This window comes from Mirounga angustirostris, unplaced genomic scaffold (assembly GCF_029215605.1).
Source record: "Mirounga angustirostris isolate CCGP_5_RB_7025 unplaced genomic scaffold, mMirAng1.0.hap1 SCAF_5, whole genome shotgun sequence".
Classification (NCBI taxonomy): domain Eukaryota; kingdom Metazoa; phylum Chordata; class Mammalia; order Carnivora; family Phocidae; genus Mirounga; species Mirounga angustirostris.
In genome coordinates, this window is record NW_026991713.1 from 90117586 (window position 1) to 90130477 (window position 12892).

Sequence of the window (12892 nt, forward strand, 5' to 3'; positions counted from 1 at the left end):
TTACTAGAGTGCTATGAATTAAGTGCTGTTGGTGTACAGGACAAATTTCAGATTTGGGTTATCTTCAAAGATCAGATGGTATTTGTTCTGAGTTGAAGGTCCATTGGAGAACTGGAAAGCCAACCACGCTTAGGGAACAAACATCATGAACAAATGCCACAGTAGTTTCCAGACATGGTGTACTGGGGACCTCCTAATGTTGGGTATTTAATTTGTCCTGTGGTCCAAGAATAATGAAATGGACTAGGTCAACAGATGGATAAAAACTGAAACCAGGTCCAAACAAACCAATAGAAAAGTGGACAGGAGACAGTGGAGCAAAATGGCTAACAAGTACAGTAAGAAATATTCAGCTTGATTAGTCAGGGAACTGCAAACGAAGACCACAATGAAATATGATTTTGCACTCACTAGATTGGTGAAAACTTAAAAGTGACAATAGCAATGCTGCACAAAATGTCTTCTGTTGCTAGTAAGAATACACATTCAACTATTTCTGAAACAAAAAGCTTGTCATTATCTTGTAAACTTAAAGATAGATTCACAGGTATGCTGACCCAGCAGTTCCACTCCTGGGTGTTTACCTAAGGGAGATTATTGCACACATATATCAGGACACATGTTCACTAAAGTTTACCTTAGAACTGGTCAAAGTAGCTGGGCAGCTGGGCAGCTCAGATGGTTAAGCATCTGCCTTCAGCTCAGGTCATGATCTCCAGGTCCTGGGATCGAGCCCCACATTGGTCTTCCGGCTCAGCGGGTAGTCTGCTTCTCCCTCTCCCTCTGCCTCTCCCCTTCCCCGCTACGCATTCTCTGTCTTTCTCTCAAAATGAATAAATGAAGTCTTAAAAAAAAAAAGAAAATAAGAACTGTCCAAAGTAGCAAAAACAAAGAAGCCAAATGCATGTTGACAAGAGAGTGGATGAATAAATGGTGAAAATAGAATTTGGCAATCAGAATGAACTGATAAATACAATATGAGCTCAGGGTGGTCTACATCCAGTGTTTTGTTCTGCTGACACACATGGAAACTTGAGTCTTCATTTGGCAGATTTTTACTCTGAAATAATACATGGTTGATTATCATCTGTGGGAGTCCTGAGGAACTAATGGAGCATACTGCCCTCCAAGAAAAATTGGCATTTGCTTCACCTTTGGGCCGAATGCTTCTATGAATTTCTGACCCCTTTAGTCCCCTCTCGAGTATCTCAGCTTGATGGGTGGTTCTCGGATTCTACTTCACTTCCTTATAGGAGGCCCAAGACTTATTCTTTATAGTCCTAGATTTTATGCTTGCTTATCCCTCACTTTCAGTTGTAGTTTCACTATTTTTTAATTTTTTTGCCCTGTGAAGATTTTCCTTATTTTCCTGTGACCACTATAATGCAACATTTGTGCTAGAAATTTCATTCAGACTGTTTAGTTTGCCAAACTGCTCGCAGTGGGTTTAGCTAACTATAACATTTGATTTTATATGTATGTCTTCCCTCCCTAGTCTCTGAACTCCTTGAGAGTAGGAATCACTCAGGTCTGTGGTCTGTATCCCTAGAACAGCTCTGATCCAGAATTTTGAATACACACAGGCACTTATTAATGTTTTGGGAAAATTGTCTATTTATGTATTTGATAATATGGTAACAAAATAAACTGAGTTGTTTTTCAAACATTTCTATTTTCTGAAAAGATTATATACCATGACAGTTATCTGATCCTTGAATTTATTAGTAAACTATTTGCCTTGAAGTCCTGCCCTGGAAGGACTACATTTTCAGATTCTTTCTCCATTTTTATTTTTGTCTATTTAGACTCTACTTTTTCTTCAGTTAAAATTGGTAATTTATGTTTTCCTGTAAAGCTATATGTTTTATAAAAAATTAGAACAAACATACACATATCATATATTCTAATATTAAAAACCTTGTCTGTCTTTCTCATTTTGAATTTTGTGTTATCTTTCTTCTGGTTATATTTTTCAGAAGTCTGGCATATATTAGCTTCTTCAAAGAAAAAATTACTCAATTTTGAATTTTTGAGTTTTTTTGTATTTTTTTACCCTGTAATTTCCTTGATACAATTTTTTTTTACCATTTCTCCAAACCTATTATCCCCATTTCATATTAGATTTTTTATTTTCTAAATAAAGATATAACTTATGATTCTGGATTTATTTCTATTACAGTTTGGTTGCATCTCAAACTTTTGAAATGTTATAGTGTATTTTATTTTTTCCTAAGTGTTCCATAATTTTATTTTTATTTCATCTCAAATTAACCCAATTATAAAAGGGGTTAAAAATTTAGGTAGTTGGAATGTTTTCCTATTTTAGTTCTCGATATTAATTTCTATTTAGAAATTTGAGCTAGAGAGTGACCTCTGCTATTTCTTCTTTTTGGAAATTATCGAAGTTTTATTTGGGACCAATTTTTGAAAATACTTCATGGTTCTTAGACAAGGAGGCATTGTATATGTTTTAAAATATGACATTCAATTTATAGCTATTTGTTCGGCTTTTTTTTTTTTTAAGATTTTATTTATTTGAGAGAGAGAGAGAGTGGGGAGGTGTAGGAGGAGAAGCAGACTCCCTGCTAAGCAGGGAGCCCGATGTGGGACTCGATCCCAGGACCCTGGGATCATGACCTGAGCCGGAGGCAGATGCTCAACCGACTGAGCCTTCCAGGCGCCCCTGTTCAGCATTGTTAGTTATTAATTATATTCTGAAAATACAACCTGGATCTTTGTTTTTGTCTACTCAGTGTATATTGTGCCTGATGGTATTGTGTTGCCTCCTGCTATATTTTTGTTTCTGTCAATTTATCCTCATTTTAAATAATATTTATTTTACATAATTTGGTCATGTGTGATTTGGTATTTTTGGTATGACTGCCATAACTTTTTTATGGGCTATACCTTTTATCATGTGAATAACTATTTTTAGCCGCACCCCCTTTTTTTGGTCCCTTAGGTATCAATTAAGTTGAATTCCAATTAGTTAAATTTTTTTAACCTTATCTCAAGTGCTATTTGGCACCTGCAACCCTTAATACACTGATTATCTAACTAAAGTGTTTATCTTACCCCCTCATTTTAACTATTTTGATTATTTGAGATAATGCATAAAATATCTACACCTGTAATTCAGGGGCAATAAAAGTGTAAGAACAATTTGGTGTTACACAAACAACATTAGAAAAATAAACTTAAATTATTTGATATAGAGTTTTGTTAGACATTGCATGGCTTTATTTCTCCTACCCAAGATGTGTAACTTTTTCAAGATAATTCTATAAAGAATCATTCAGGGGGCACCTGGGTGGCTTAGTCAGTCAGGTATCCGACTCTTGATCTCAGCTCAGGTCTTAATCTCGGGGTTGTGAGTTCAAGTCCCGCATTGGGCTCCACGCTGGGAGTGGAGCCTACTTAAAATATAATAATAATAATCAGTTAAGCATCTGCCTTTATTTCAGGTCATGATCCTGGGGTCCTGGGATTGAATCCCGCATCAGGCTCCTTGCTTAGCAAGGAGCCTGCTTTTCCCTCTGCCTGCCACTCCCTCTACTCGTGCTCTCTCTCTCTCTCTCTGACAAATACATAAATAAAATCTTAGGGGCGCCTGGGTGGCTCAGTCGTTACGCGTCTGCCTTCGGCTCAGGTCATGATCCCAGGGTCCTGGGATCGAGCCTCACATCGGGCTCTCTGCTCAGTGGGAAGCCTGCTTCTCCCTCTCCCCCTGCTTGTGTTCCTTCTCTTGCTTTGTCTCTCTTTGTCAAATAAATAAATAAAATCTTTAAAAAAAAAATCATTCAGCTAAGTATTTCATTACTTCATGGAGTCTTTAGTTTACATTAGAGTATTGGCTATATCCGACACCTGGGATGGGGCATCCTATAAAATCTGCAACCAGAGTTTCCCTGATTTAATCTAGTACATAGTAAGCACTCAATAAATAAGGACTGAAGTAATGAATACGTGAAAAAGGGGTAATGGAGAAATATTTTCATTTATTGTCAAAGATTAAGTCAATCATAGATAAAGGGGATTGAGTTACTGTTTTTCTTATCCTAATTAAGATTTACATCTGGAGCTTATAGGCATCCTACCTCTTGTCTTGCTCAGGGACACTCGATACTTGAACAAAAAATAGGATTCTGTTAATAAGAAAGTACATTGAGGGGTGCCTGGGCGGCTCAGTCAGTTGAGCATCTGACTCTTGATTTCAGTTGAGGGTCATGATCTTAGGGTCGTGAGATCGAGTCCCATGTTGGGCTCTGCACTGGGCATGGAGCCTGCTTAAGATTCTCTCTCCCTCTTCTTCTGCGCCCCCCCGCCACCGGCTCCTGCTCGCACGTGGTTGTGCATACACTCTCTCTCTCTAAATAGAAAGAGAGAGAAAGAAAAAAAAAAGGAAGGGAGGAGGGAGGGAGGAAAGAAGGAAGGAGGGAGGGAGGAAAGAAGGAAGGAAGGAGGGAAAGAAAGAAAGAAGAAAGAAAGAAAGAAGAAAAGAAAGGAAGGAAGGAAGAAAAGAATTAATTGTGGGGCATGTGTCATGTGCTTTGAATTTACAATATTCATTACCTTCTCAGTAAAATAAAGGAGAGGGAATGAAGAACATATATGCAATAATTTAAGCAACACAAGGAGCAAAGTGGCCTCACAGAGAGGAGTTAATTTAAATATAATTTATACTGATTTAGTTCCTTATAATAAGAAAAGGCAAGCTTCTTAAATGGACACAAGTTTGTCTTGAGCTATTCTACATGAAATTCTTCCTAGTACAACTATTAAAGGTTGTGTTTTCCTTTAACCCTGCAATGTGACCTTCAGCTGAAAATTATATTAGCCTTTTATTTTTCATTTAATATACAGAATATTTATATGCGGCAAAAATGAAATTTCCTCACTTTAAGTTGTAAATGGATCTGTTAGATGGAAAACCATAAATCTTTGGAAGCAGTTTTTCTCCATTCAAATTTCATGAAATGAAGAGAACTGAGGCAGATTTAAACTTTTAACACCCAATATAGCTTTACCTCACAGATAGTTTCAAAGAACTATTATTGCAGGCCTCAGCTTAAGTTTGCTCTGACTTTTATCTTTCATAGGACAATGTACTTGCTCAACTACCTGGAAACTGATAACATGTACTGTTAGGTTCCAGCAACCTCAAAATCTTTGATCTGAAGGAGCTTGACCCACTTTGTCATTTCAATTTAGAACATTTGTGGAAGACCTATGGAGTTCTAGGTAAGATGCTAGATGCTGGGGATACATGTATGCTCCCCATTCTCTAGGGATTCAGAGTCCACTGCCATACTGTCCATCCACACATTCACTGAGTAAATATATACCAAGCTCTTTATCTGTGCCAGACCACATTAGGCATTAGAGAAAGAATGATGCACAATGGTGAACAAAACAAATGTTGCTGCCTTCACAGAATATATGTCTAGTGGAAGATACAAACAAGTAAGTCAGCAAATATAATGCAATGTGTCAAATAGTATGAAGAGGAGAAACAGTATCATGGGGCCATAAAGAAGGGCCATCTGACGGAGGCTATTAGCTTTGACTGGTTACTAGAAAATATACTACTGTATACAATACCATTAAACAATGGTGAGATTGACTCAATTTCAAAAGGTAAGCCACAGACTGATTATATTAAAGGACTGATGGGGGGAGAAGTTGCCGACTTGGACGACACAAAAATGCGAGTATGGATTAGGAGGAAGTTGGCAAACCCCCTACAAGTTTTATTATTACTGCTCATCGTCCTGCAGACTTTGGTAGATAGTAATACCATATTTGTAGTTGTGGAAATGAAAAACTGAAGTGTCATTGATTTATCCGTGTGCTCAAGAACTGCCCAGAAGGGCACGAGCAAGAGTAGAGTCCCATGACAACTATCGTAGAGCTCTCCCAACAGTATCCCGCTTATGGTTTCAAATGTCCACTTTCATTTGATAAATGCATCAGGGATAACAGGAAGTATTTACAACTCAACTCCCCCCCCCCCCCCCCCCCCCCCCCGCAGACAGCACCTCCTACCTCCTTTACTTCCTTTACAATGTGTTCTAATAGTTTCACAGAGGGATGATTATTATGCATTTGTCTGGGCAGATAAGATCAAATGACTGGAACATGTTTCCTTCCAGAACAATGCTGACTGGAGAATGTTTGTGATGAAAGTTCTCCAAAGCTCTGGTACTTTACGCAATCTGCATAGTATTTCAGAGTGTTTGCTGTTAGTTTGTTTATTTGTTTGTTTTTAATGTCCTAGACCTTAAGCTCCACCAGGACAAGGATGACCTTACTTTATTTCCCCTTTATACTGAGCGCCTAGTTGAATGCATGGTACAGAGCAGATGTTCAATCAACTTTGTCCAATAAATACAATCTTTGAACTGTTTCCTGAAAATGCATCAGGTTTGCTTCTGTCAGACTAGGTATCCAGGAAACATAGTAAATAAACCCCTGCTATATTTATTATACTTGCAAGTGGAAAAATTCACAGGTACATGTAAGAATGAATTAGCTGGTATTTAATTAGAAAGGAAAGAAACGTTTTGCTAAATATTTCTTTATTAAGTCAAAGATGAATTTACAGAGAACTTGGAAAAAATGTATTTTATTCATGACATGAACAATCTTATAATTGAAATTTTACATAACATTACTGTGCAATACTACATGTATACAAAAAGTTGAAGAGTATTGCCTTCAACAAGAATTTATATAGAATAAAGTGATGTATCTATAATAAAAGCCAAAGGGATTTTCAGGTTTCTTTATGATAAACACTTTCTTAAAAATGTGCTTTCCCTAATAGCACTTTGGAGCCTGGATACTAATTTCTATGTATTTGACCGTGTTCATAATATTAATTAGAATGTACACTTAAATAGCACCTTATACATTTGAAAAAGCTTTCATATAAGGAGGCAACTTGATATAGTAGGAAAAACCCTGGCCAGGAAATTGAGTCTTAGATAGTAATCATAGTTTTGTTGCCAAATATCAATGTGACCTTTGATTATTTGGCTTCTCAAGGCTTTTGTCTTCTCTTATGCAGGAGTAGTACTCAGACACATGAGTGTAGAGACAAACCAATTATTTGTGCCTAGTGTCCGTTCTGATCGGTCAATGATTTTATCATAACCATTTGTTAAATATTTTAAATATCACTCAATAATTTCTAAGGTCTCTTTTTTGACCTGGAAACCTATTACTTTTCATGCATCTTATGTTACCAACCCCAGAGCTATTATTGCTATAGATAGTATTCTACATTCAGAAACATTTATTTCCAGGTCTTTTATTCATAAGCACAAATATGTGTATAAGTAAGAATTTCAAAGTGGGATATAAAACTGCATATAGAATAATATTGATATAGTAAAACACTACAATCAATCTTTCCCTTTACCAACATGTTAAGTAGTTATTAATAGGAAGAGGTTTATGATTATTTTAAAGATTTTATTTATTTGTCAGAGGGAGAGAGAGAGAGAGCACAATCAGGGGGAGTGGCAGAGGGAGAGGGAGAAGCAGATTCCTCGCTGAGTAGGGAGCCTGATGTGGGACTTGATCCCAGAACCCTGGGATTATGACCTGAGCCAAAGGCAGATGCTTAACTGACTGAGCCACCCAGGAATCCCTGAGGTTTATGATTTTTAAAATTTTCATCTTTAAATATTGCTGTTTTCTACGAGTATACTTTCATAATTAAATTAGTATTTTAAAAAATTTTCAGTTTGAAATGGATTTTCACAAACATGATATGACCAGAAGATTTTTTAAAAAGACTTATTTGTTTGAGAGAGAGAGAGCATGAGCGAGTGGGGGTGGGAAGCAGCAGCGGACTCCCCACTGAGCAGGGAGCCCGACACAGGGCTCGATCCCACAACCCTGAGATCAGACCTGAGCCAAAATCAAGAGTTGGTTGCTCAACCGACAGAGCCACCCAGGCATCCCGTGACTAGAGGATTCATGGGAAGGTTCTATATATGTATGTATGTATTACAAGTGGGAAGAATATATCCCTCACACTACTAGACTCTATGTGATATTATCTATAGATTATATATACCTTACCAATATAGCTTTGTCTGCATCTCTTACCTAGCTTACATTTCACATGTAAGGGGTGAGAATGAAAAGAGACCTGGTTTCCTCAACTAGATATGCCAACTGTCCCTTTGAAAAACGAGTCCCTGAATTATAGTGGGAGTCCCACAAGGGAGAGAAGGATTCTAACGTAATCATTTGCATTTAAATTCTGCCAGGGAATGGTCTTGCTTAAATACATAATGAAATAAGATTTGTTCAGTGGTTTCTACATTCAGTTGTCAGAGAAAGAAGATAATCAGGTCAAGTTTCAGGTTGTAGCCAGCCCTTCTGTCAACCTTACCATCTGTGTCCATTCTCTTTTCTCCTGCCTATGTAGCTATAGGCAAAACAGTAAGTTGATTGCCTGTGGAGATGTCTGTCCAGAATAGGAGATTAATCCTCTTCTTGTAGGCTCCCGTAAGGAAGGAGGAGGAAAGAGCTGTAAAATGCCCCTCCAGACTAACGACGCATAACAGTGATTATCCCTCTCTCCCCCCTGAAGCAGTGGTTTGTGGTGGTGGAGCTGAGTCTGCCTCCTTTTAGTAGCCTGGAAAGGCAACATCTGATCACAATTATGGCTTTGGAATGTGAGGTATGTGATGCCTCTTTAGCCACGGCTGGGGCCCTAGTTATCAATTCTGGGACAACAAAAGAAGATTCACCCAACATCTTCTGACATCCTCATAAATACTATAATCCACAGGTAATTTCTGTTCAGAATACGTGTAGCTTTAAATATTTTCCATTGGCTATTCTTATCTCTATATGTGGTATCTTTCCCATTCCAATTTTACATCTAGAATTGTTTGATGAACCTAATATACATATTTATGTCTATGTGGAGATTCTTGAAGGATTCTGGATAATTGCTCCATTTCCCACCCCCAATTTGTAACTGGTTTGTCACATGTTCTCAATTCAGGATATAAATGTGAAAACTTCTTCCATTTTCTGTCTTTTCACCTCATGATATCTTGAAAAGATTCTGTTACTTTTTGGTCACTCTCAGTTATTAAAAGTCAAATCTACTTAAAGCTCCAATCTCTTACAGTATAAAAAACTTTCCCTGGGGCGCCTGGGTGGCTCAGTCGGTTAAGTGTCTGCCTTGGCTCAGTTCATGATCCCAGGGTCCTGGGATCGAGCACCACACCGGGCTCCCTGCTCAGGCGGGAGCCTGTTTCTCCCTCTCTTTGCCTGCCGCTTCCCCTGCTTGTACTCTGTTTCTCTCTGTCAAATAAATAAATAAAATCTTAAAAAAACAAAACAAAACTTTCCCTTCTGGGGCCCTGGGTGGTGCAATCAGTTGACTGTCTGACTCTTGGTTTGGGCTCAGGTGTTGATCTCATGGTTGTGAGATTGAGCCCCGTGCCAGGCTCTGCGCTCAGTGTGGAGTCTGCTTGAGGTTCTTTCTCTGCCTCTCCCTCTGCCCCTCCCACTCTTCTTTCTCTCTTTCTCTGAAATAAATAACTAAATCTTAAAAAAAAAAACAACTTTCCCTTCCTCCTAAGGCTAGAAGCTCAATAGGTTTGGAGTGAGGAGGGGATGGTTTGTACTTTCACTTTTCTTCCCACTGTAAAAAACCTGGAATGCACTGGGGGCCCTTGTCACCAGTTGTGGGGCAATGGGAAAGTTCCAGCAAGCATCATGCCACATGTATTAGCTTTGTGTAAGTCCCTTAACAAATCTGAGTTTCATTTTCCACATCTATAATGTGGCAATAATACGTCTCAGGATTTTATGACAGTTATAAGGGATAACATTGTCTGACCAGTTTGGGAGTTCCGACTAGCTTATGAGTGACTCAAGCACAGAGAGACTGAAAGTAAAATCTGTTTCTCTCTAACATCTTTTTGATTCCTCTTTATCCCTAAACCACTGGAGAAATATTTATTTCTTTTTGGACCCCTTTATATTTTCAAAGCAAAATCTATTATTCTATCTGTTCCTTAAAACCCCTTGTTAAGGCTAGTGTGTAAGTGTCCCTCTTGTTTTTTGTAGTTTGTCAGACTCATGTCCCTTGAATAATTGTTCAAGTTGCCACAGCCGATTGGTAGTCACGTTCTGGCTACAACCCATGCTGCTTGACTTCTGCTTCCCAAAAGACCCTAATGGCACATATTTATACCAGTGTCCCATATGCTTATATATGTGTAACGAAATATGTCCACTCCGTGAATGTTGATGGGACATATTCAAATTCAGTCAGGAATGTAATTACATACTGATGTTTGAAAAGAAGTTTAGGAGTCAGTGATAACATAGAAATAGCATAATTACCTCATAACTGTTACGTGGTTGAAGATGAGGCATTATACAAGTTGAAGCCCTTCTGAATTTTGGATAGCGTGTATGAATTGTTAAAAAATTATACTTAACCTTTAAGGTAACAAAATTAAAGACAGTATTAAGAAAAACTCACGGGGCACCTGGGTGGCTCAGTTGTTAAGCGTTTGCCTTCAGCTCAGGTCATGATCCCGGAGTCCTGGGATCGAGCCCCGCATTGGGCTTCCTGCTCGGCAGGAAGCCTGCTTCTCCCTCTCCCAATCCCCCTGCTTGTGTTCCCTCTCTCGCTGTGTCTATCAAATAAATAAGTAAAATCTTAAAAAAAAAAAAAAAAGAAAGAAAAACTCGCCATCTTGCTACCCAGAAGAACTATTTTTATTTTTCATAGTACTTTTGTGATGATTAATTTTATGTGTCAACTCAATGGGGCCAGGAAATTTGGCCAAGTGGTACTTCGGATGTTTCTGTGAGGGTGATTTTTTGTGGATGAGATTGGCATTTAAATCAGTGGACTTTGCCCATAATGTGGGCAATCATTTGAAGATCTTAATAGGACAAAGGCTGCCGTCCCCTGAGCAAGAATGAATTCTGCCAGCAGTCTGGTCTTTGAACTTGAACTGCAACATCAGCTCTTCTTGGGTCTCCAGTAGGCTGGCCCACCCTGCAGATTTTGAACTTGGCCAGCCTGCATAATCATGAAAGCCAGTTTCTTAAAACAAATTTCTCTTTATATGTGTGTGTGTGTGTGTGTACATATATATTCTATTGTATATGTATATGTATATTCTATTGGTTCTGTTTCTCTGAGAATCTTGACCAGTACAACCTAACATGTCATCATATTTACACGTTTTACTATGTGTTGGCACAGTATTTTGCATTTTTCTTTTTCCTTTAAGTTCTACCTATAGGTAAAGTTACATGGATAAGGAAAGATACTATATCTCTAGATGACCTTAATCTGTGTACAAACATTTTTCTCCAAAGTCTTTTTCTCTTTATCCTAGTAACATATATATGTGTGTGTGTATTATTATTACTATATAATAATGCCATATATTATTATATATTATTATTAATATATATTTACATATGTATATTACTAGAATATATATCTTCTTTACCCTCATCCTGACCTCCCCCTAAACCTATCCTTGGATCTCCTCCTGCACTTAAATGCCAAGTATTCTGAGATGCAGTCTGTATTCATTGTCTTCACTTCCTCAAATCACAGTCACTACTTACCCAAATTTAAAAATCTTCCACCCTTGGGCGCCTGGATGGCTCAGATGGTTGGGCGTCTGCCTTCAGCTCAGGTCATGATCTCAGGGTCCTGGGATCGAGTCCCGCATCGGGCTCCCTGCTCCTTGGGAGCCTGCTTCTCCCTCTGCCTCTCTCTCTCTCTCTCTCTGTCTCTCATGAATAAATAAATAAAATTAAAAAAAAATAAAAAATAAAAATCTTCCACCCTCATACCATACTGAAACTACTTATAGGTTATCAAGGACCTAATTTTAAAAATCCAGTTTTTGTAACTTTTTTTCTTATTATTAAAGCAGTGTTTATTTAATAGGGAAAAAACAGAATATATAGAAAAAGCACGAGGAAGCAAATTTTTAAAGACTCCCCTAAGTCCTGCCCTCAGTGGTCATCACTGTCAACATTTTAGTTTATATTATAGTATCATATGTAAATAGTCTATTCACATGTAACTGTATATTTGTTTATATTTAGGAGAACTTTCAAGCATTTATAAGCAGTCAGAAAATCAGGATGATAGTATATATATTATTTTAATACTTGCTTTTAAACTTGTCAGCATGCCAAGAATATTTTCCATGTCATTAACTATTTTCCCACAACATGACTTTTATTAGTTGTCGTATAAACATATGATAATTTATTTAACCAATTTCTCATTGTTTGACATTTTGCTTGTTTCCTTGGGAGCTATTATAAATAATGCCACAATAAATATTATTACACATAAATCCTGTGAACATCTCTGATTATTTACTTGAATATATATTCCTAGAGGTAGAATTTCTAGGTGAAGGAAAATGCACGACTTTTGAAATATGTGGCTAACCTGCCATGGAGAAATATTACACCCTTTTGAAATTCTCCCATTTAGATAATGGAGTGCTTATTTCTCCACACTTGTATCAACCCTGAAGAGTATCATATTTTTAAAACTACCATTTTTTTACCTGAAAAATGGTATTTTGCTTTTTCATCTGAAAAAGATGCAAAATATGTCTCAGTAAGTATTTGTTGGATTAATAAATGAATTATTTTGAAAAGATTGATTACTCTCATATATTGATAGGTCATTTGGTTTTCTTGTGTGTGTGAATTTTTGGGTTTTGTTGTTTATTTTTTATTTCCAATAGGAATGTTAGTGTTTTTGAAATTGCTTTAAAGAATCATTTCATATATTAGAAATACACTGGTATGTCAATTTTTTCAGCTATATTTTCCCAATTTCTCCTTTTCCTTTTTA

At 37.4% G+C, this 12892-nt stretch overlaps 1 protein-coding gene across 4 annotated transcripts in view; it reads left to right on the top strand.

The window, feature by feature from the left end:
• GUCY2C (guanylate cyclase 2C) overlaps positions 1-12892 on the top strand; it is a 123977-nt gene that overhangs the window by 2195 nt on the left and 108890 nt on the right. Inside the window, exon 2 of one of the 4 annotated variants that reach the window (XM_054507169.2) lies at positions 5100-5241. The exons of the other annotated variants lie outside the window; for them this stretch is intronic. The gene's annotated coding sequence lies outside the window, so the exon portion shown is untranslated. The remainder of the gene's footprint in view (positions 1-5099; positions 5242-12892) is intronic. 4 annotated transcript variants of the gene reach the window in all.